Here is a 24,030-nt window from a genome sequence, read left to right on the forward strand (position 1 = left end):
ACATTTCTTTCTCTCCCCCCCCCTCTCTCTCCCTCTCCCCCCCCTCTCTTCTTTTCCTATTACACTGCTCTTCAGTATCTTCAAACCCCTACTTAAAGTGCTTGGTAGCCTGACCTGCTAGTCACAGGTTGTTTGTTGTTTAGTCGTGTCCGACTCTTCACTGCACATTAAAGTGGAAAGTGGAGATTTGGCACCTTGCTGTGTTCAGCTGCTTGGTTTTCGGTTTGTTTTGCTGCAATGTTTTATTACTGGGTGTTTCTAAGAATTCAAAACTAACACATTGTTTACGCATATATTTTGTTAGGAACTGTTTACATTTTTTGCCAATTTAATCTTTGTTTTATTGTATCACAGCTCTATTCTTTTGGGTTATATATTAGTAAGGTCCAACATGGCAAATAATATGCTGATTATTTGTTAAAGGAAGCATCTGGTTGGTACACCAATGCCAACCTACGTTTATGACAGGAACAAAAATAAATCTTTTAAATTAATATTTCATTTGCCAACTGTTCCTCTTGCTCTGCCACAAGCTGCAGTACCAGATCTGGCTATGCCATTTTTCACATAACCAGGAGAACGATAGTCCCTCCCTGCTCTCGCCAAACCCCACCACCATCATGCTGGACCACCAAGAAACCAAAGCAAATGTAAGCCCCATTGAGTGCAATGGACCTTACTTCTAAGCTGACGTGTATAGGATTGCACTGTGAGAGACTCAACTCCGCCATTGTCTCAAATGTGGCAGGAAGCTAGTGAGAGCCAATTAACACAATCCAACTGGCATGCTGGTGATAGAATTCATTAAGGCGCTCCACAGAAGATGAAGCCATCAGGGAATTGCTTTACTACATGCTTAATTCACAACTCAATCCACATTTACAGTGTCACAGGCTGAAAGACTTCCAGGGGTGCACAAAGATCGAATTTCTCAAGCATTCCTATCTGTTATCCTTATTTGCCAGTGCATCCCAGGCATTGGTCTGCTATTACATGGGGCTGCCAGCAGCCTCTGCCAATCCTGTCACTGAAACATAATCTTGCAGTCAATTGAAATAAGTACAAAATTAAAATACTGATTTAAATGTATTGTTTCACCTGAATATATTCATACATACTGAAAACAAGTAACCTTGGCAAGAGGTTCTCTATAGAAGTAATGTCCAAGCATAGGATTCCAAGCGAGAAAACAGCCATCCTTGATGCAGGGGTTCTGTTAAGGACAGAGTTTTCCTTACAGTACTCACTGATAGAGTACTGGCACCTCTTTATTTGCTGCCCATGGCAGGCATTTTGTGCTGGCACCCACATGTGTTTTACCAAAGAGACCAAAAATAAAAGTGCTGGCTAAGGCTGCAGATGGTGACAGCAGTCACGAAATTAAAAGACGCATGCTTCTTGGGAGAAAAGCAATGACAAACCTAGACAGCATCTTAAAAAGCAGAGACATCACCTTGCCGACAAAGGTCCATATAGTTAAAGCTATGGTTTTCCCAGTAGTGATGTATGGAAGTGAGAGCTGGACCATCAAGAAGGCTCATCGCTGAAGAATTGATGCTTTTGAATTATGATGCTGGAGGAGACTCTTGAGAGTCCTGTGGACTGCAAGAAGATCAAACCTATCCATTCTTAAGGAAATCAGCCCTGAGTGCTCACTGGAAGGACAGATCGTGAAGCTGAGGCTCCAATACTTTGGCCACCTCATGAGAAACGAAGACTCGCTGGAAAAGACCCTGATGTTGGGAAAGATTGAGGGCACTAGGAGAAGGGGACGACAGAGGACGAGATGGTTGGGCAGTGTTATTGAAGCTACGAACATGAGTTTGACCAAACTGCGTGAGGCAGTGGAAGACAGGAGTGCCTGGCGTGCTCTGGTCCATGGGGTCACGAAGAGTCGGACACGACTAAACGACTAAACAACAAAAGGCTATATAAAAAGACTCCCCATTTATATCTTAGACACATGTTAAGATGCACCCAACCTGCGGTGGTCTTATTCCCAAGAACAGCAGCAGTGAGTGACACTTAATAGTACTCCAGTCTATACCAGTGTGCTGATAGAGACATAATCTTGTGGCATGTTACCCAATGAGTGGTTGCAATACAGATGAAAATGCACGCCCTCATTCTTACCATGTCTTGGGCTGTCATTGTTTGCATCCACCTTCAGCAGCTGTTCATACATCCCCATCCCCTTTTAGTATACAGTGGTACCTCGGTTTATGAACACAATTGGTTCCGGAAGTCTGTTCATAAACTGAAGCGTTCATAAACTGAAGCGAACTTTCCCATTGAAAGTAATGGAAAGTGGATTAATCCATTCCAGACGGGTCCGCGAAGTACTTAAACTGAAGCTTTCATAAACTGAAACATGGGTGTAATTGGTTCCGGAAGTCTGTTCATAAACTGAAGCATTCATAAACTGAAGCGAACTTTCCCATTAAAAGTAATGGAAAGTGAATTAATCCGTTCCAGATGGGTCCGCGGTGTTCATAAACCGAAAATTCATAAACCGAGGTGTTCATAAACCGAGGTTCCACTGTAGTGTGAAAGTAGAAATGGATCATGTCTGCCAACCTCCTTCCCAATATCTGTGCATTTGGTAGGTTGCAGGAAAAGGATGTCTGTACACATACAGCTGTGAATGTACAGGCTCTCTATGCAATAGGTCACACAAGATTCCCAATTGTGTGGAGAGTCTGCACGCGCAACAGTTATAGGCACGCACACTCCCCTTTTCACATAGTGCAGAGAACCCACAGACATCAAGGATTGGGTACAAAGCATTAGGTCTGACAAGTGTGGTCCTGCTCCTCATTTCATGCATAAGCTATGTGGAAGGAAGGAAGGAAGGAAGGAAGGAAGGAAGGAAGGAAGGAAGGAAGGAAGGAAGTGAATAGCCTTTCACATAATAGAACTAAGAAAACTGCATGAAAGCTCTTTCGCTGGATCAGGGCATAGATATCATCATGAGACTTGGAATAGCACCACAGTGACAGTATGAAGTAACATCAGGTATAGCGGCATTCGAAAACTAATCTTACCTTATCCCAGTTAACTTCCTGTATCACTATGGTAACAATGGAAGATCTAGGTCAAGAGGGAGAAGTCTACAATGTGGATCTCTACCATTAACGTGTGTTGAAAAATGAGGGGTACTAAAAATTTGTAACAACTTGGGAATTCAAAATATATTTAGGTTAAATTATGTAATATAATTTAGTCTTGCTTGTTAAACAAGATGTGTGTAAAATTACATAGAAATAATTAAAAATGATTGCCAGGTACTTGCAATTACGTTATATGTTATTATTTATTTAGCATTACCTGACATTTTCAGAAGGTAAAATTAAAAAAAGAAGTTTGTGCTTCTTCATCAAACGTAGACCTCCCAAGCTAAATGCTGCCCAGTCACAAAAAAATATATTTTCAAGACCCCCACCCCACAGAAAAAATGCAAACATTATGTTTCAGCCCCTAAAATGTCATGCCCTATGCTACTCCACAAGCATTTTGCCTCTTGGGAGAAAACCAGCATAGTAACATTGCCTGCTGAGGGCTCCTCCAAGAGGGCCTAAAAATTATGACATTACCAGAGTGGCTGAGAAAGGCTTCCTGGCTGCCTATGGTAACATTGGAAGGGCCCTTTGTTTGTTGGCAGCAAGAAGCCATGTTGAAGCATTTGCCTCTCGAAACCATGTCTGTGAAAGCATTTCTTGAAGATGCTTTGGCAGGCTTTCCCCCCCAGCCCTGTGTAGAGCTCCTTCCTTTAGAAGGAACAGAGTCCGCTTCCCATGGCTGTGTCAGGGCCGCATCACAATTCAGGCCGACATTGTGAGTGGCCCCACTGTACTGTAGCACCCCAGAGGTCAGTAGCTTCACCCGAAACCTGGAGGCTTAATGTCCGGCGAATAAAGGGTATGGCTCTAGTGAACTGGCAGGGGCCAAACCACTTACAGTGGTACCTCTACTTATGAATTTAATGCGTTCCGAACGCACATTCGTAAGTCGAAAAAAATTGTAAGTCGAATCCCATAGGAATGCATTGGGAGAAAAAATTCGCAAGTCGAAGCAACCCTATTTAAAATTCGTAAGTAGAAAAAATCCTATCTAAACCGCATCCAAGATGGCGGACGGAGCTCCGTTCGTAAGTACAGTAGAAACATTTGTAAGTAGAGTTATTCGTAAGTAGAGGTACCACTATACTTGAGGCAATATTTATTTAGACCTAAGCTTTGTGCAGAGGCCAACACTACACAACCCTCTTCCCTCATTTGAGACGAAAGCCACACAGCTCATGTGGGCTGGGGGCTGGCCTCAGGTGGAAATGCCTTGCCAAATAAGAGGTCAAGAGACACAGATCTGAATAAGTATTTCCAAAAAAAGGGGGGAGTGTGGGTGCAAATTTAGAAGTCATTACTATAACACTCTACATTACTATAACAGAGTTACTGACTGATGCCTCCTGAAGATGTGGACAAGCTCCTTCAAGAAAGGAGGTCAACTACCTGCCATCCTGGCTGATTCCTGTCCTGGTCCATTTGGGCAAATGGGACATTGCTCCACCAGCCTCAGTTTCCTCCAAGGCAGCACCCAATGTACTGCCTTCATACTGGCAGCCAGTCCAGAGGGCAGCGTTGCTCCTTCGCTCAGTGGCCTCAGTGATGCCCTTGCAGAACTCAGCCAGCAGAAGGACAAAGGCATTTCATGGCTCCTGGCTCCCCCCCCCCCCAGTGGGTCTCCCTTTCTTTTCCCTGCCACTCCCATTAGACACTCTAGTAAACCAAGAAACCTGTTTTAGTTGCACAATGGCAGTTTAAATTACACATGCATGAAGGGAAAAAAACATAACACACAATTAAATCTCAATTTAGAAAAGAGCCCTATACTGTATAAAGCTTTCCCACCTGGCACAGCCTGTTTGGCTTCATGGTGCTCTTGCCTCCGGTTTGTTGTTATTTCTCGAAGAGTTAAGAGCCAGAGACTGAACTGGAAACCAGTTGTTTCAAAAGTAATTAAAAACATTATAAGCTTGAAATTAAAAATGTATGCTTGATAACACACACACACACACACACACACACACACACACACACATACACACAAACATATCACACACCACCTATTAATGTGGACCTGCACACCTTGTACCTGTAAAAGACCACTGACTGAGTGCAGCACAACAGCCAAATAACCACAAATATATAATTTTATCTGCCAGCTCCCATAACTCCTTAATTACCGTACTATTTATTATTTCATTACTATTTGCTAGTCATTTTTTTTCTCAGAGTGATCCAAAGCAACTTCCATCAGAAGCAATTAAGAACAATTAAGTAAAAACCCAAAAACACAGCTATACTGATAAAAGGCAGCACTTAGAAATCCTGCCCAGCTGAATTCCACCTTTCAAATAAAGAGGAAAGTATTTGCCTGAGGAAAACCAAGCAGGAAAACCAGCACTGAAGAGGTCTGTTCTCATGTTGCCACCCTTCCAAACTTCTTATGGGCACTTGAGGAAGGGCCTCAGATGATGACCACAGGGTCTGGGTCAGTTCATGTTGGGAGCAGCGACCCTTGAGGTACTGGTGCAAGGCCTTATAGGCCAAAAACATTATTTTTAATTGAGACTGCAAAATAATTGGTAGCCAGAATCACATTCAGACCAGTCAACAATCTGGCTGCCAAATTCTGTGCCAGTTGCACTTTCTGAACTATCTTCAAAGGTAGCCCAGTGTATAATGCATCACAGTAGTCTAACCTGGAGGTTACCAGAGCACAGATGACAGAAGTTAGTTTGCCCTGTCTGGACAGGGAGTGTAGTAGTAATAGATCCAGGAGCAGCCGCAAGCTGCGTACCTAATTAAAGAAGGTGTTACGTTTCCTGACAAATAGAGACAAAGTGTGGTTTTGCACAAGCCACTATACCTTCCAGATAGAACAAACTGGCAGCTCAATCAAAATCCAAGGCAATGTACCTCACATACCAGTAGCTAGAATTTGCAAAATGATGTACTGTACTTGCCAATGCACGCAGCCAAAATCTGGGCTTCTTTCAATCCCCAGTGATTAGCTCCTAGCTAGGTCTTAAGATAAGAAGCCTGTCCTGCTTCCTGTTATATTACATCCATAATCAGAGAAGCTCAGCCACAAGGCTTGTCCATCTGTCACCTTTCACTAGCATAACATTGCTTTTAAAATGGAAGTAATAGAAGCCGCTGAAGGTTTGAAAGTCTAGAAATATAAGTATTCGGACAGGTTCACTTTCAACCAAATCCTAATGCCTTCAAATGAAAGGGAGACCATACATTCCTTCTCACCCCCAGAAGTGTTTTGCTCATGCAAGAGAGAAAAAGCTCCCCTTTCAAAGAAGCAGGAAACTCTTCCCCTTCAAAATGAACAGAAAGTTTGCCACAATGGAGAGAAAAGGTCAAGCCGAACAGGCCTGCAGTGTTAAGAAAGTCTGTCAGACATAAAAAGTAGGTTTTGCCATGTCTCTAAGGAAGCTATGATTCAATAGTTTTGCTGGTTGTATGATTCAACAGTTCATTTGAACCACTTTAACACATGGCCTCTGTCTACCAATGCGATATCAAATCCCAACAGAGGAAAGAGCAGGAGGGGAAACTTCATAGGAACACTTAAATATAACTATGGCAAATAGGACTCCTCAGCCATGAGAGAGAGCAATCTTCCATTGATGAAATCAACACGGGATTGCTAGAAAGAAATGATCACCTGCCATGTAAAAAAAAAACACATAGCCATAATGGTGCAGTAGACGAAGTGTTTGACCTGGGAAAGCCTGGGTTGAAATCCCTACTTGGCCATGAAGCTCACTGGGAGACCTTGGCCCAAGCACTACCTCAGCCTAGTCAAGCTCACAGGGTAACTGTGAGGACGAAATGGGGCGACCCTGTTAGACCACCTGAATTCTCTGAAGGACAGGCAAGAGTGTCCAAAAGATGTAGTTGGAAAACACAGTTTAGTATCAAAGCAAGCATGAAGAATATTTGGGTGCCAAGCAGAGTTGCCCTTGAAATTTAATTTAAAGCAAATCTAACGCAGGTGAAACATCTAAGAAATTTTAAAAGGAATCCAAAAGTTTTTTTTTTAAAAAAAACAATTTCTCCAGTGCATTCTTCTCACACATATGTTGTTACTAGATTTTGTCTGCAATGAAATTTATATCAAATGTAAAGAATCTTTCAACAAAACATTTGAGAATTTTGAGGGAAGCTAAGACAGAGTCACTAAAGATGAGCAAATTTTCTCAGGTGGGTTTCCAGTTCTAAAGAACTTTGGAGCTTCACTCTGTATACTGTACTTTCTTAATATGAAATAGGGATTTCCCTCCATCAAGTTTTATTTAAAGGAGTTGCAATTGCTAGAAACTATCCTAGACAAAAATTATCCTGTATTTGCTCTCTGGTATACCTTCTTCTTTGTTCTTTCTAAATGCCTCACATTCTGCCCTGGTACTTGTAATGATGGTACTGCTTGAATAGAAGGAGTTGGGGAAGGGTTGTGCATAAGTTTTATAGGCTTTACATTTAATAATACAGTCAATAAAGCTGACCCACTTAATCAGTCAAATGCTTTCCATAGTGGATGTTAAAGTGCCGTAGGTCAGTTATGTCGACACTATTAAACGTGATTTAGCCATTATTTCTGACCCCGTAAAGTAGATGGAAGGGACAGTTAACGCCTTCCAAACTGGACCTTTTTCATAATTGTCTATTGGCAAAGTAGCGTTATCTGCAGGCCTATAATATAGATAAGCCCTATGTTATTTCCTGAATACTATACTTCCCTCTTTCTTCTACCATTATACACAGAGAAAAAGCTCTCCACACTTCATGCAAACACCACTGCATAATCATTCCCTCTCATATATGTCAAGCTATTAAAGTTTTATATCTACACCTGTTTAAGGAGATTGTGACTGCTTCCCTGGCAGTTGCGGGAGAAAGGGTTTGGTTTTGCAAGGCATTCAAAAGGAACTCAGATCAGACACACAGCTAAGGGTGCAATAGTCTGTTTTAATAGGATTCTTGAGCTTGAATGATGCCCCTGCCAAATGACCTGCAGTGCACAGGTCATGATGTGGTCACATGTTTGCATCCAGTGAAAAGGGAATCACAACCCTCCAAGACTGGAGAATGTGGCAGAGCTGGACCCATCAGAAGATGCTGCTTTAGAATAAGCTATGGGGAGTGGCAACAGTGAGAGGGGAAAAGGAAACAGAATGGAGAGCTAGGGAGAAGAAGATGAAGACCTATGAAGGACCAGAGACATCTGGGATGGAGGGATGGAGGGAGAAGAAATGGTGTGAAAGAACAGGGGGTACAGAGACAATCTCCAGAAAACCAATTCCTTATTTTTCATAACAGCAAATTCCAGTTAGTAGCCATTTTCATCTGTTCTAGCTGCACACACATGCTGTCTTTTGAAATATTAAAAGACTTCCAGTAGTGTAAGGGGGAGGGATTACAGAGAACCCCCCCCCTCATAAGAAGCAGCCCGTCTCCAAGCAGTCATGAGAGCGAGGGGCCTGAAGGGGTGAGTCAGGAAACGGAGAAGGAGTGCCAGGGCTGTGGCAGCACTGGAGAGCCCCTGCTCCATAGGCAGGAAGAGAGAGAGAGAGAGGGAAAGAGTGTGCAGGAATAGGGCAGACAGAAGACCCGTACCTCCGACGCCGGAACTGAGGAAGAGAAGGAAGGGGAGGCGCTTCTCAGTTCCGAGGCTTTTATGCTGGTCGAAAACGCGGAAGCATGTAGTGCAGGAATCTGACTCGAGCGGGTAGACATGAAATGAGCAATCAGTTACACTGTAAATAATGTGCACCAATAAGAACGTCTGAAAGACAAGCATGTGGACGTTCGTTACTCAAGAGTAGTCACAACAAACCCTAACAGCAGGACTAAATTTACCTAATGATTTCCTCTATTGGAAGCCAGCAGGTGGTTTACTAGTGCCATTGGCCTTCCCCCCTCCCCCTCCCCCCTCCTAGGACAGACTAGGAGAACCCTGAGATTAGCGCACTGGGGAACAAAAATGGAGATTGTTCTGCCTGGCAAACTGAAATGTTTAACCTGATGGGAAAATCTCAATGCTATGTTGAATTCCACCTTAACTGTGGCATAAATTGGGTTGCAACATTTTGTTAATTAATTGGTTAGATCAATTTATTTTTTAAAACAACAACACTTTAATTGACTAAAAACATGCCTCTGATTAATCATTCAGCAGATTAGTGGGGGGGGGGAGGTTTAAGATCATCTTTCATAAGTATATACTTATGAAAACTGCATAAAACAAGCACTATTTCAGAAGAAATATTTCTAGGGGGGCTCTAGTTTCAGACTATCATCCTGCAATTTAGAGAAGGCAAGTGGGACAGGGTTGGGAGGTAGAGCCAGCACAGTGGTTCCTCTGCTCCATCCCCACACCTGTGGTGTAGTGGTTAGAGTGTCAGAATGAAACCTGGGAGACAGGGCCGGATTGAGGTTTGATGAGGCCCTAAGCTACTGAAGGTAATGGGGCCCTTTATATAGCAGGCGGGGCCCATTACTTACATCATAGGAGCCTACACAACACTACACACTGTTGCTGTATGTAGGTTTTATTTTGTTTTTTATCTTATATTCTGGAAATGCACATCCAGTGGGTTTTTCCTTTATTTTATTTGGGGGGGGCAAGAGAGTGGGGCCCTAAGCTATAGTTTGTTTAGCTTATACGTCAGTCCGGCACTGCTGGGAGACCAGGGTTCAGATCTTCACTCAGCCACGAAGCCCACTGAGTGATCTTGGGAGCAGTCACTATATATCTCAGCCTAACCCATTTCACAAGGTTATTCCCTGGATAAAAAGGAGGGTGTGTGTGTGTGTGTGAGGTTGTATGTCACCTTGAGCTCCATGGAGGAAAGGTGGGAGAATGAAGAAAGAAAGAAAGAAAGAAAGAAAGAAAGAAAGAAAGAAAGAAAGAAAGAGCAAATTGGTTTCCTGAATCCCTAAAGAGGACTTTTGTTGTTTTCATAATATGTGTAATGTCTTGAAAATTCTGCCCTTCACTGCAATGAAAAAGAGGAATATGCGAAGCAAGAATAAACCCATTTTTTTACCATTTTAGATATCTAAGCCCTTTTTTCACTTTACAATTAGACACAAAAGAGTTGAACAGTATAAGAAGCATATAATCGAGCTACCTTTGCTGTCACAAACTAATGTTGATGTTTTATGGCTTTTGATTCCTATCAGTGAGTACTGTATAAAGAATCTAATGCAATTAATAATGGCAACATTCTTGCAAATGGTAGGAACAGCCCTGCTCTGATGCCTTTAAATTAGCCTAATAGGTATGCTGTTAATATGCCATCACACATCAATGCAGACTCTTGACAGCCTCAGCAAAGGAAGATGTTATGCAATTTTCCCTACATACGGTTATCCTTTAAAAGACATATTTTCAACATTCCATTCGTTTAGGGCATGGATGGAGAATCTTTTCCTGCCCAAGGGCCGCATTACCTTCTGGGCATTACCTTCCAAGGGCCACATGCCAGGAGTGGGTGGGGCTAGAGGCAAAAGGGGAAAATGTTGCCTCTGTTGAAAATGTTGCTTTTGTCCTGCAGTAAGTTACTTTCCACAAACACTCCCCCGCCTCTTTCTATCCTCCATCCAGACAAGCGTGAAGTATGATCAGAATTCAGGGATATAGTCCAGCCAGACAAAAGCACTTGGGATGTGAAGAAGGCCAGTGAGCGGCATAGTTCTCAAGAAACTTTTGAGAGCCAGACATGTTTGGCCCCTGGGATAAGCCCAAAATTTGGAGCGTCAAATCATGATTGTGGGCCAGTTGAACATCTGTTTGGTAGTTTCTTTAATCTTTGTAGCCCACATGAGGTTACCAGTCTTGTTCTATACCAAGGATAGGAAACTGGTAGCCCTTCTAATGCTGTTGGACTCCAGGTCCCATCAGCCCCAGCCAGCATGATTGATGGTCAGTGATGATGGGAACTGGAGTCCAACATCTGGGGGGCTGCAGGTTCCCCCACCTGCATTCTGTTTGCTTTGCACAACAGAACTGGATGGAGCTCACATTCCTTCCACAGAAAAGAACACTCCTAGTTACCCTCGCCCCAAATTTCTTCATTTCAGTGGCATAATTAGAGGCAGAGCCCTTTTTGTTGATGCCATTGTTAAACAAACGGAAGTAAGAAATCCTTGCCAAATCCTTAACACCCAGATATCTACGAGTAGAGCACAATATTACTTTTGGCCACCTCAGTTCTAACACATGATGAACAATCCATTGCAGCCCTAGCTCAGTCTTCAAAGAAAATAACCAGCAGAGTAATCAGGGATAATTTTGAATATTATTCCCTTCCCACGCTTAGTGCTGATACTAGCCTTCTAGTGCCACAGTACAATCCTTTCATACTTCTACAGGTTCAAGCAATTCAGGGTACTTTATGGTGTAGCCAATAAGATTTGGTTTGCTGTTACTAGGAGGGAAAACTCTTTATTATTTCTATAGCACTTACTTAGGGACGCGGGTGGCGCTAAAGCCTAGGGCTTGCCGATCAGAAGGTTGGCAGTTTGAATCTCCATGACGGGGTGAGCTCCTGTTGCTCGGTCCCAGCTCCTACCCACCTAGCAGTTCGAAAGCATGAAGTGCAAGTAGATAAATAGGTACCACTCCGGCGGGAAGCTAAAAGGCATTTCCGTGCGCTGCTCTGGTTTCGCCAGAAGCAGCTTAGTCATGCTGGCCACATGACCCGGAAGCTGTCTGCGGACAAATGCCGGCTCCCTTGGCCAGTAAAGCGAGATGAGTGTCGCAACCCCAGAGTCATCCGCGACTGGACCTTATGGTCAGGGGTCCCTTTACCCTTACCTTTAGCACTTACTTAAGCAGCCTAGGCATTGCTGAAGGAACCCCTCCTTTTAGCAGAAGTTATGGTGCAAAGATAATATTTTTTCTGGATATACTGGATGCTAGTTCTCAAAAGCAGATGCCGGTACCTGAGAGTCTATCTGTAAGAAAGCACTTGGCATGCCTTTCCCAAAGTTCTTTTCCACTTTTAACTCAGACAGCATGTTTTATTTATATGGCACTTTTTAGCTATATAAAGCATATGCATTAAATCTGTCTCAGCAATGTTCTTTGCAATTCCTGGAATCCAGGAGCAGCCATATTGTCACAATTAAAACTTTTAAGGGTCTGTAACTATAAAAAAATGATTAAACTGATTTTTGACAATGGTTCTATATCTCTCACTTTTCCTGTGTTACTGAATGAATGGGGGAACTGTTTGGATTCCCTTAAAAAGAGGGTTCAGTGTTTTTAACTTGATGAGGTGTAAGAGTCATGCTCTGTTCCTTGGGAGAAGTGGTTTTCAAACACCCTGCATTCAAGAAACACTTTCTACAGCAGATTCTTCTCTGCGAACCCTTGACTATGCTGAAAAACCCATACACATTCAAAAGGATTCTGGGACGTGGTTTTGGTAACATCCTCTGTTCCTGCAAGACACTGACCAGGTATATGGGACCTCAGCAGGTCTCTGTGACAGGGGTGGGAAGCCTTTTTTTGACTGTGAGCAACATCATTTTTGCTATTGGATGCTGCATGTTTTATTTATCTATTTATTACATTTATATACCACCTTTTTCTTCCAAGGGTCTCAAGATGGTGTTCATGGGTCTCCTCCCCATTTCATCCTCACAACAACCCTGTGAGGTAGGTTAGGCTAAGAGATGGTGACCCAGTGAGTTTCGTGGCTGAGTGGGGATTTGAACCTTGCTCTCCAAGGTCCTAGTCTAACGCTCTAACTATTATGTCACACTGGCTCTCAATGGTGTTTAAGCAATCTTGTTGCATTTATTGTATCAAAATGTGGCTTTGTGGTTTTATTTTTGCTTTGCTATGATATTATGAAATTTTTTTGTAGAGCTTATTTGAAATGCATCCCTGTTTCTTTGTTTGCAAGCTGCTTTGAGCATGGTTTTGTGTGTGCCTGTGTGGGAAAGTGGCTAACAAATAAAAGGAAGGAAGGAATTTCAGCCAAGCAAAACATACGGGATGTGAAGCAGAGCTAGGGAGGGGCATGGCCTGAGGGCCAGATGGAGATGTTTGCAGGGCCGCATTTGACACCCAGACCTGAGGTTCCTTACCACTCCTCTGCGGGAGCCACACGTGCTGCAGAAAGTAACTCCAACTCTGCTCTGTGTTTGCACATTACAAGTAGAGATACAGTAGGTTTTCTCTCAAAATATGTATTCAAATTCATATTTTCTCCCAGATATAATTTAAATGTGTATTTGGGTAGATTTAAGGTGCAGACAGCTGTGCTGCAATATTCAAAGAAGTGTGACATCTGGCAGACGGCTAAATTTCTGAGTTGGACATTACTGCAAGTCGTGCAGAACACTTTGCAAAGGGATTTGCTGGACAAAAGCACATTGCAAGCACACTGCCTGTCTACCTGTTGAAGAAAATCCCTAGTTGCAGGAGAAATGTATACATTTAATTTCAAAATTAATCAGGGATTATTGGTATATTAGGTGCAACATTGCACCAGTCTGACAACAACATATAAAATGAGTTGAATCAACAGTTTTAGAATCCATTGTAAGAGCTGCCCCCCAAAAAACCTACAATATGGAGTCCACGGAATGTGGTGTGTGTTCACCTCAGGAGAACCTTCTTGGGGATTCTGGTGGAAGCCTAAGGAGTTTCACATAGGCTAGCATCATTTTTCAGAAAGACTCTTCACGTCCCATGAGCCCTATTTCAGTTAGGGTTCATCCTCACTTCTGTTTGCTCTGCCACATGCCCCCAGGAAAACAGTGGTCTAGCTCTTAATTGGAACAAACAACATTCATGTTTTCCGTGAATTTCTGTTTGTTTAATATGGGATAAGCCACATTTCTGATTTTTACCAAATCTTGGAAGTTGCCTTATTCATTTCCATTTAAGATTTCTTAAGGTGCTCACAGCTCCATGAATGGGAGTCTACTTTCCATCAACTATCCTCGTTCATTTGCCTACTTCATTGAAACATTCAGCCTCATCAAAAGAACATTCCACCAAAATGTTTCTCAGACCTATCTGGTGCCAACAAAACCAGAAAATGAAATATTAGGTGGTATATAAACAATGCCCAAAACTCATTGTTTCAAACTTACCTCTTACTGAGGAAGTAAGAGTTTGAGAAAGCTCTTTGCAAAGCTTTACGGCTCAAGAATAGCAGGTGAATTCACAACCATAATCCTAACTTTCAGGAGAAAAGCCCTTGAAAGTTTATCCCCCAAGCTGTTTAAATGTCTTGACAGAGGTCTAGTTTATTGGTTTTCCTCTGTGTATATGAAAAATGAACTTTTAGGATAAACTGCTGTGTGGGAGATAAGCTGCAGTAATGCATACATAGCAAATTCTTGGACATTTCAGTTTTGTTATGGGCTAAACTGAACCACAACGGCTAAATAGCAATTTTGGAGGTAGAGCCTTCCACAGTACTCTGAAAAAGAGGGTGGGTGTCTAATCACTTTTTTCCCAAACCAAACTTACATTTCCTCCTATATTTTATCTGCTGGAGAAAATCAGTATTGCTTGCACTCTACAATACCATGCAATATCTGCTTGGACTAGTCTGGGGACTTATGAAGCTTTCTTAAAAGGAAGAATTTAGCTCAAGTTCGGATCCAGAAAGTGGATATGAGCCAGTCAAAGTTAATCACTTTCATATCCCACTTATTTACATAGGGCAGACTTGAGCAATTTACCTGACCTTTCAAGTGAATGGAACTTCAAAAGTATTAAATTTTGGTTAGTTCATAGCCAAAATAGCAGCAATATAAAATTCCTCACAAACATATGTTGTTGTCTTATCTGTGTCCATAGTGTCAGGCAATGGTCTTTCCTAGTCATGCAGATTGGAATCCTTTTAGTTGGAGGTGCCAGCAATCACACCTGGGGCTTTCTGAATGATCTACCCAACGAACTATGCCCCCTTGCCATATATACCACTTCTAGAAACCGATTATTTCTCTTACATGCACTAGTTCCTTTCCCACCCTATTCAGCAGCAAACATTGGCATGCTCCATTGTGAAAGTTTCCAGATCTGCTTGGGGAGTGTTGCCGAGTTGGCATTTCTGTTTAAATGTACTTGGCATAATAAGACCCGGCAAATAATTATCCGAATCAGTTTAAGATTAATTTTCCTCCCTGTCTCATTCATTAGGGAAAGGCATAGAATGGTCTTGCATTTCAAGGGAGACTAGGTGTTTACATCAGGATTATCTCCACAGTGTCTGAATGGTAGCTCTGCTCACACTGAAGCTAATGGAACAACAGCAGAGGGTGTAATAACTACCCTTGCGCAATATTATTATTTTCAAATGCCTGGCCTCAGTTATGGTAATCGGCAAGTTTACAGATTCTGTGCATATCTTTGACTTTCCATTTACAGCGAGAAAAATGCATGCATGTTGTTGCACAGGAACACAGGGAGGGGTACTGCCACAGGCTTGGCCTCTCTGAAGCAGCAGAACTGCATCTGCAAAATGGGCTGGCGAGGGGTCATGGCAGGGTGGTGGTAAGGTTAGGGTGGTTCAACAGTCCTAGTGGGTGCACTGGATTGGCTCTGCTTAGCTGCCTAAACTGGCTCAACTTATTTGCTGCCCACATCTCATCTCATTATACAGCAGCTCGTTGCTCCTGGCATACCTGCCAAGTTTCAGCCTGAGAAATAAGGGACCGGACCGGAAGTAGCAGACCGGAAGTAGCGCTGCCGCCATTTTGGAACTGGGTGGAGCATGCTCAGAAGTGACTTTTGATGCTGCTGTGCCCAGTTCCAAAATGGCTGCCGCACCAGAAGTCGTGCTGCAGCCATTTTGGAACTGTGCAGAGCAGCATCAAAAGTCGCTTCTGAGCATGCTCCGCCCAGTTCCAAAATGGCCGCCGCACCAGAATAAACCAGGGGAAAACAAAAAAATCAGTTTTTTCGGCTGGGGACAGCTGGAAAAACGGGAGGTTCCCGGGGAATACGGGAGACTTGGCAGCTATGGCTCCTGGTTGCAGACAAAATGGCAATTTGAAGAATACCAGAGATCCATAGTGTTGAAAACCAATGATTAGACATGCCAGAAGCTGCCAACAATAAGGTAGACTGTGGGCAATTTCATATAATATGTCACAATGATTCAGATCTTCACTACACTGCTTAGAGAGATACCATAACTGCACTTTTGAATAGGGAAAATTAATGCACAACTGGGTGTTTTGTTTAAATATTATACATATAGTAACAAAAAACAATTTGACCTGTAACGCAAAAGCTGCATGCCCACTTTTGCAGATAAACATCTCAAGCAGGCAATTCCACCATGGTTACTGTGTGCAAATTAGTGTTAACTTTGGTTTCTGTCAGTTTCTCAGAATCTCATTTTAAATTCATTTCTTCCCATTCTTACATAATTTTGTGATTTTTTAAAAAAGTCCACAGTTCACTCAACACAAACTTTTTGTACATACTTTCCCTTAAAATATGCTTTTTTGTATTAGTTTCTGGTTGGAGATCTGCAAATTCGGAAAAGTGTGGATTTTGAAAAATAGCTGTGTTTTGGTTTGCACAGTAGTTTGGGAAATGAAAATGTATTTCCATTAAGGATGGGAGAGAAATTAAGGAACATTTCAATTAAGATATTTTTTTTTTTTAAGGAAAAGTGGGGTCCCTTATATCCCTGTCTTGACACCAGACACCAGATTTCACCCATATTCATTTGGCTATTCCTCCTTAGTCAAACACCTGGATTTTTTTTAAAAAAGCATAAAAAATTCCTGTGGGACATGGAGTGACGTTTTACATGCCCAAGTATTAAGTTATACAATACTGGGACAATTAATGTATGTTTAAGTGGAGCTTTCATGTTCTACAGTTGTTCCTCTAAATGTCTTTCTCCTCCAGCCCTTGCATACTGTTTTGCAATGGCAACATTTCTAGAGATGATTTACAAAGAAGTGTTGCACTGTTGCAATAGTCTGGCATCAGTTCTGCAAACAAAATAGGATAGCACTGGGGGTGGAGGGGGTGGGGAGAGATATCCTAAGCCTCCATACTGTGATGATGAAGAACACAACAAAGCATCTCACAAATGCAGGGGCCCTTGAATGGCCCCATCTTTCTGTGCTACACAATTTAAAGTCCTATTATTTTCTTACACTATTGGCCACAACGTATCACACCGGAATGGGGGGGGGGAAGAGAGAGTTCATCAAATTCCTTGGAGACTTCCAACAAAATTTGTACCAAACTCATGAATGCTGATTTCATTTATTTCCTCTATCTGCACAAAATATATTTTCTCTCATAAACACAACCGCATCAGAAAGAATTCCCTGCCTTTGCATTTGAAATGGGAAGAAGATGACAAACGGCAGACTTTCCTATTTATTGGGATCCTTTATTGTTTTATCGGATGACAATAGTTACAACATATGGGCAAAACAATTTTATTTTAGAAACAGCGGCTTTTGCTAAATCACATGCAGGGAGATCATAAGCAGGTAGGTAGATGGAGGTTCATATCCAGAATCAAGAAACATTATCTATCTTGAGTGTGTGTGTGTCATCTGTGTGTGTGTGTGTGTGGTAGGGATAGAGAGAATTTTGTTCAGCCTGCATTTTTAAGCAAGCGCAGCTAAGTTTCCCCTCTTGCACTAATATAAGGACTGGAATGCAATTTTCCTTTGGATTTAACATTGCAATGAATTATGTGAAATAATACTTGACAAATAACAAAAAGTGCCAAAAAATGTTGCATTGTGTAGGATGAAATATATTTAGCAATATATTCGGGGGAGGGGGTTATTTTTTTATTTTTTTTAATCACCTATTGATGCAAAAGAGGGCAGAACAAAATTGTTAATGAACATCCTCTGACTTCTTGAGCACAAATAAAACACTTGCCTCCGAATTTATTCGTGCTGTGACCCCACTCTGTGTTATGCATGCATGCAACACATTAAAAATGGCTTCTTTTTACATTCAACTCCACTGAAGAATCTTCAGCCCAAAGTATCTATGTGAAGATGCAGACTTCTATGTGTGCAATTGATATAGATACATATTCACAGCTCAATATGTATCCAATCCTCAGTGCTGGGCTCTTCTAGGCCAACTGAACTGGATGTGTCTTTTGATGTGTCTCTGGCACTAGTTGTGCAGGAATTAATTGGGGACTATGTCTTCAGTCTTCAACAACCTCAGATATGCTGATGACACAACCTTGATGGCAGAAATTGAGGAGGAATTAAAGAACCTTGAGGGTGAAAGAGGAGAGGGCAAAATATCGTCTGAAGCTGAACATCAAAAAAACTAAGATCATGGCCACTGGTCCCATCACCTCCTGGCAAATAGAAAGGGAAGAAATGGAGGCAGTGAGAAATTTTACTTTCTTGGGCTCCTTGATCACTGCAGATGGTGACAGCAGTCATGAAATTAAAAGACACCTGCTTCTTGGGAGAAAAGCAATGACAAGCCTAGACAGCATCTTAAAAAGCAGAAACATCACCTTGCCAACAAAGGTCTGTATAGTTAAAGCTATGGTTTTCCCAGTAGTGATGTATGGAAGTGAGAGCTGGACCATAAAGAAGGCTGATCGCCGAAGAATTGATGCTTTTGAATTATGGTGCTGGAGGAGACTCTTGAGAGTCCCATGGACTGCAAGAAGATCAAACCTATCCATTCTTAAGGAAATCAGCCTTGAGTGCTCACTGAAAGGACAGATCTTGAAGCTGAGGCTCCAATATTTTGGCCACCTCATGAGAAGAGAAGAATCCTTGGAAAAGACCCTGATGTTGGGAAAGATTGAGGGCACAAGGAGAAGGGGACGACAGAGGACGAGATGGTTGGACAGTGTTCTCGAAGCAACCAACATGAGTCTGACCAAACTGCGGGAGGCAGTGGAAGACAGGAGTGCCTGGCGTGCTATGGTCCATGGGGTCACGAAGAGTCGGACACGACTAAACAACTAAACTACAACTTGTCTTCAGTTTGTTTGTTTGTTTGTTTGCTTATTTATTAAATCTGTATATCACCCTTCATCAGTAGATCCCAGGGCAGTTCACAACATAAAATTGCAATAAAATTACAATATAAAAAGCACAAAATACATCATAAAAATAATAACAAAAACTAATCAATAATCCCCCTTCCACAACACATTTAGAAGGGTGCCATGGAGGAGGCACCCAATGAAGGAACTCAGATGATGATCTCAGGGTTCACATGGCGAGAGGTGGTCCTTTATGTTTAAGATTAATCCATCCCATTCCATTTCCTCCTCATGCGCTTCTAGCCAAGTCTAATTTGTGCTTTTAGTTTGCTCACAAAACACACATTTATAAAACAACCGTGAGATCACTGATGGCAGCATCTTCTCAGGACTGGCTGGGCCCACCTCTACCAGACAGGCACTCTTCTGGTGGTGGCTTGAACTGGCTGTGCCCCCCACCGGCTGTGCAGGGCCGAACAGCCCAAGAAAGCCAAAGCTAGGGCAGCCGGGAGATTGGCACCCTCTGCCAACCAGCAGGAGGAAGCAGAGGGAAACCAACACCAAGGGTGCAGCTGCAGAACCACCCACTGCCACCACATACACGTGGCAGCCCCTTCTTGCAGCACTTTGGAGGAGCAGGAGAAGGCAAGATTCCCAAGGCAGTAGCAATGGAGTGAACAAAGTCCTTCACACCCATAAATGGCTGAAAAGCATTTATGCAATTCAGTTCAACTCAAGATAGTAGGAATAATTGTGAGCCTTAATCCACAGAGAAACTCTACCGCAAAGGCTCATAAACGAAGAATAAGTATGAAGTACCTAAGCAATCACAATTTGGGAGGAAGAAGTGGACGTGGAGTTAAAATGTGCATTATCAGTGAGCTTCTAAAATGTTTGACACCAATGAAAATGATGATATATTTTCAATGATGAGCTTTTATTCCAGTTTATTGTAAGAAAGCCAAACCAGCCTGCTGGAAGATGGAAAGATACTGCAGTGTAGTAACATCCTGTCACATAGGATGCGTTGCAAAATTGGATGAACAACAAGAAGAGTGAAATGAAAGCAACAAGGCTGAATTATCTGTGCAATCAGATCACATTTAGAATTAAGTCCCTCTGAATTCAATAGGGTTTATTTCAAATTATGTAGAGGATTGCCGCCTAAATCTAAGTATGAATGAGTAGTGTTTTGGGTTTCAAAAAAAAAAAAAAAAAACATTAAACATGAAATAGGAGAATAATAAAGCCAACAAGTGGAAAGAAGGAACCCTCAGATCCTAATAGAATATTTTTCTCTTGTTACCATTACTCATGTTGGAATATTTTCTTCCCATCATCTTTCTGAATAGCAGGTAACAGCCTGGTTGATAGTTCAAATTTATTTTTAGGAATACACAGTCAGTTGACAGTTATTTTTTGCAGAACAAATGAGACGGGAGGGGGAGTTCTCCACAGTGGGGAAGAAGATGTGGTAACATGCACACAGATGCACCCATAGATGCCATTGATAAACTTTACAGCTAAAAATTTAATATGTTTAGAACCATGATGAAATGCTTATCAGCTCCCTGTTGCCTGGAGTACTTGCTGATCTCAGCCTGCTCAATGTGTCCTGGTAATGAAATGAAATAGCATGGGCTCCGTGCCTGAAAAATAAAATTCATTTCATTACCGTTCTTCCAAGGTTTTTCTTTCTTTTATTCTTAGACAAAAGGCCTGAAGACATAAAGATCATCAGCCTTTACAGAATTCATCCTTTTTTTTAAAAGCCCTAATTTTCTGTGTCACACGAAGGGATATTCTAGTATTGGAAGGAAGGAACTAGAAGAGGAATAGGTAGCCAAAAGGCTCAGCCTAAGCCCCCATGAAATTCACAATCTCAAGGCTGCCCCTAATCCCGCCTGTCAGCCACGTTCTTCCCACGGAAGTTGAGCAGCAGCACTGTTCCTGATTTCAGCAGCAAAACAAAACATTTTGGGTGACGGCGGCAGAGAGGGTTAGCAAGGCTCAGAGTATTACGCATAGATATTATCTAAGGGAAATGTATCTTAGGTGCATGCATTGTGGCTTAAAAAGTACTTCACAATACCTCGGTTTATGAACACAATTGGTTCCGGAAGTCTGTTCATAAACTGAAGCGTTCATAAACTGAAGAGAACTTTCCCATTGAAAGTAATGGAAAGTGGATTAATCTGTTCCAGACGGTCCACGGAGTACTTAAACTGAAGCGTTCATAAACTGAAGCAAACTTTCCCATTGAAAGTAATGGAAAGTGGATTAATCCGTTCTAGACGGGTCCGCAGAGTACTCAATCTGAAGCCTACTTAACCCGAAGCATGGGTGTAATTGGTTCCGGAAGTCTGTTCATAAACTGAAGTGTTCATAAACTGAAGCGAACTTTCCCATTGAAAGTAATGGAAAGTCAATTAATTCGTTCCAGATGGGTCCGCGGCATTTGTAAACCAAAAAATCGTAAACAGAGGTGTTCATAAACCGAGGTTCCACTGTATAAATAGCAGCATTATCAGCAAAGGACAAGGAGGCATAGACACAACAAAGATCTAGGTATTCCGAAAGAGGAGTTCCATGGGCTCTGAAACACAGAATGTGCTACGGAGGGAAGACGTAGGCCAAGGGTCCTTGATACTTTCCCTCCCTGGTGTAAAGGCTCTGTCAGAATTTCCTATGTCTCGCTGGTTTGCCTACATCTCAGAATGATTGTCGGAGTGCCCTATAATAAGGGCAGACTAGACTACGCCCAGCACATAGCACATAGCTCATAGCACAAATTACTATTGTGTTTGCACCTAATGCATATAGACAAAACCTTACCCTACAAATGAATGGGTGTGGTTAGTTTAATGGACAAGTGAGAGCGCTGGAAAGTTCCCACTTCAAATGTGGGAGATTTTAACAGTCAAACATAGCAATACATATTTGTTAGTTAGTATATAAAGAGGTTAAGGACCAAGCAGTTCTAATTGCTAGAGTAGGTTGTGAGGTCACACACCCTCTTTTCCTGAGAAGAAGTAAAGACTGCTTGACGGGGACCAGTTGTTAACACACACATGTGGGTCTCTAGAGGATTAAATATCATTAATATATTCTCTTGTCAGTTCCCATCAAAGACCACCATTATTTTATTGCTATATCTAGGGCATTCTGGGAATGAACATGGTTGCCACCAGATAATAATAATAATAATAATAATAATAATAATAATAATAATAATAATAATAATAATAATATTTATACCCCACCCATCTGGCTGAGTTTCCGCAGCCACTTTGGGCAGCTTCCAACAGAACATGAAAATGCAATAATCTATGAAACATTAAAAGCTTCCCTAAACAGGACTGCCTTCAGATGTCTTCTAAAACTCTGGTAGTTGGTTTTCTCTTTGACATCTGGTGGGAGGGCGTTCCACAGGGCGGGTGCCACTACCGAGAAGGCCCTCTGCCTAGTTCCCTGCAACTTGGCTTCTCACAACGAGGGAACCGCCAGAAGGCCCTCGGTGCTGGACCTCAGTGTCCGGGCAGAACGATGGGGGTGAAGACACTCCTTCAGGTATACTGGACCAAGGCCATTTAGGGCTTTAAAGGTCAGCACCAACACTTTGAATTGTGCTCGGAAACGTACTGGGAGCCAATGCAGGTCTTTCAGGACCGGTGTTATGTGGTCTCGGCGGCCGCTCCCAGTCACCAGTCTAGCTGCCACTTTCTGGATTAGTTGTAGTTTCCGGGTCACCTTCAAAGGTAGCCCCACACAGAGCGCATTGCAGTAATCCAAGCGAGAGATAACTAGAGCATGCACCACTCTGGTGAGACAGTCCGCGGGCAGGTAGGGTCTCAGCCTGCGTACCAGATGGAGCTGATAAACAGCTTCCCTGGATATAGAATTAACCTGCGCCTCCATAGACAGCTGTGAGTCCAAAATGACTCCCAGGCTGCACACCTGGTCCTTCAGGGGCACAGTTACCCCATTCAGGACCAGGGAGTCCCCCACACCTGCCCGCCTCCTGTCCCCCAGATGGTATTAGGGATTTCTGCCAGTAATTAAGAAAGAGTTAATAAAAACACTCACATGACCACAGACCAACAGCAAGTCCATAAGCTCTCTTTAAAAAAAAAAGCTTATCCCTCTGAAAAATCACTATCGCCCCCCTAAATTAAGCCCCCTGCAAATGGGGGAGAGTACTTTTGACAGAGCCCTAGTTGAAATCCCACACAGTTTAGAAAGTATGTCTTCCTCTGCCCCAACTCACTAGATAGTTTTGGGCAACCTGTGTCTTCTCAACCTCAGAGCATGCATTTTAACTGCAATATGATATTTGGTGCTTACTGTATGAATTGTTGTTGTTAAGTACTTTTGGCATACTGATGAAACAGGAGCAAAAAGTTAATGCTGCAGCAGAATCAGAAAGTTTAATAAATCATTTCCTTTAAAACCTGCCCCTCTCTAATTCCATCTGCCTGTCATTTTCTACGGTCAAATCCATTATATGAGGCTCTCATTAGATTGAACGCTGGAGGAAGGTTGAAGGCAAAAAGTTACACACAGCCAATTTGGCTTTGTGTGAATGCAAAGCATGGCTGAATTTGTTGCGGGGGGGGGAGAGGAAGGGAGGAAGAATCCTTAACGCTTTCAAAAATAGAAGCACATTCAGCGAAAGGTGTTGTGGAAATTAATTGTTCTACAGGACAGGGTTAGTGACCTCATTAAAAACCCCAGTGGCAAACAACCCTCTGAATTTTTCGCCAGTAGGCACCTGCTGTCCTGTGATAGCACATCTCTTGTTGGTAAATTCAACAGAAACCTTTTGGAGCTGCTGCAGAAAGTCGCGGCAGCCTTTCGGGCCAGACATAGCTACCTTTTTTTTGAATATCTATAGCACAACACTTAATAATTTGCTTCTCATTTTCTATTCTAGTATGCCAGTGCTGCTTCTCTCAAAAAAATGGATGGAC

The sequence above is a fragment of the Zootoca vivipara genome, chromosome 4 (genome assembly GCF_963506605.1).
Source record: "Zootoca vivipara chromosome 4, rZooViv1.1, whole genome shotgun sequence".
Classification (NCBI taxonomy): domain Eukaryota; kingdom Metazoa; phylum Chordata; class Lepidosauria; order Squamata; family Lacertidae; genus Zootoca; species Zootoca vivipara.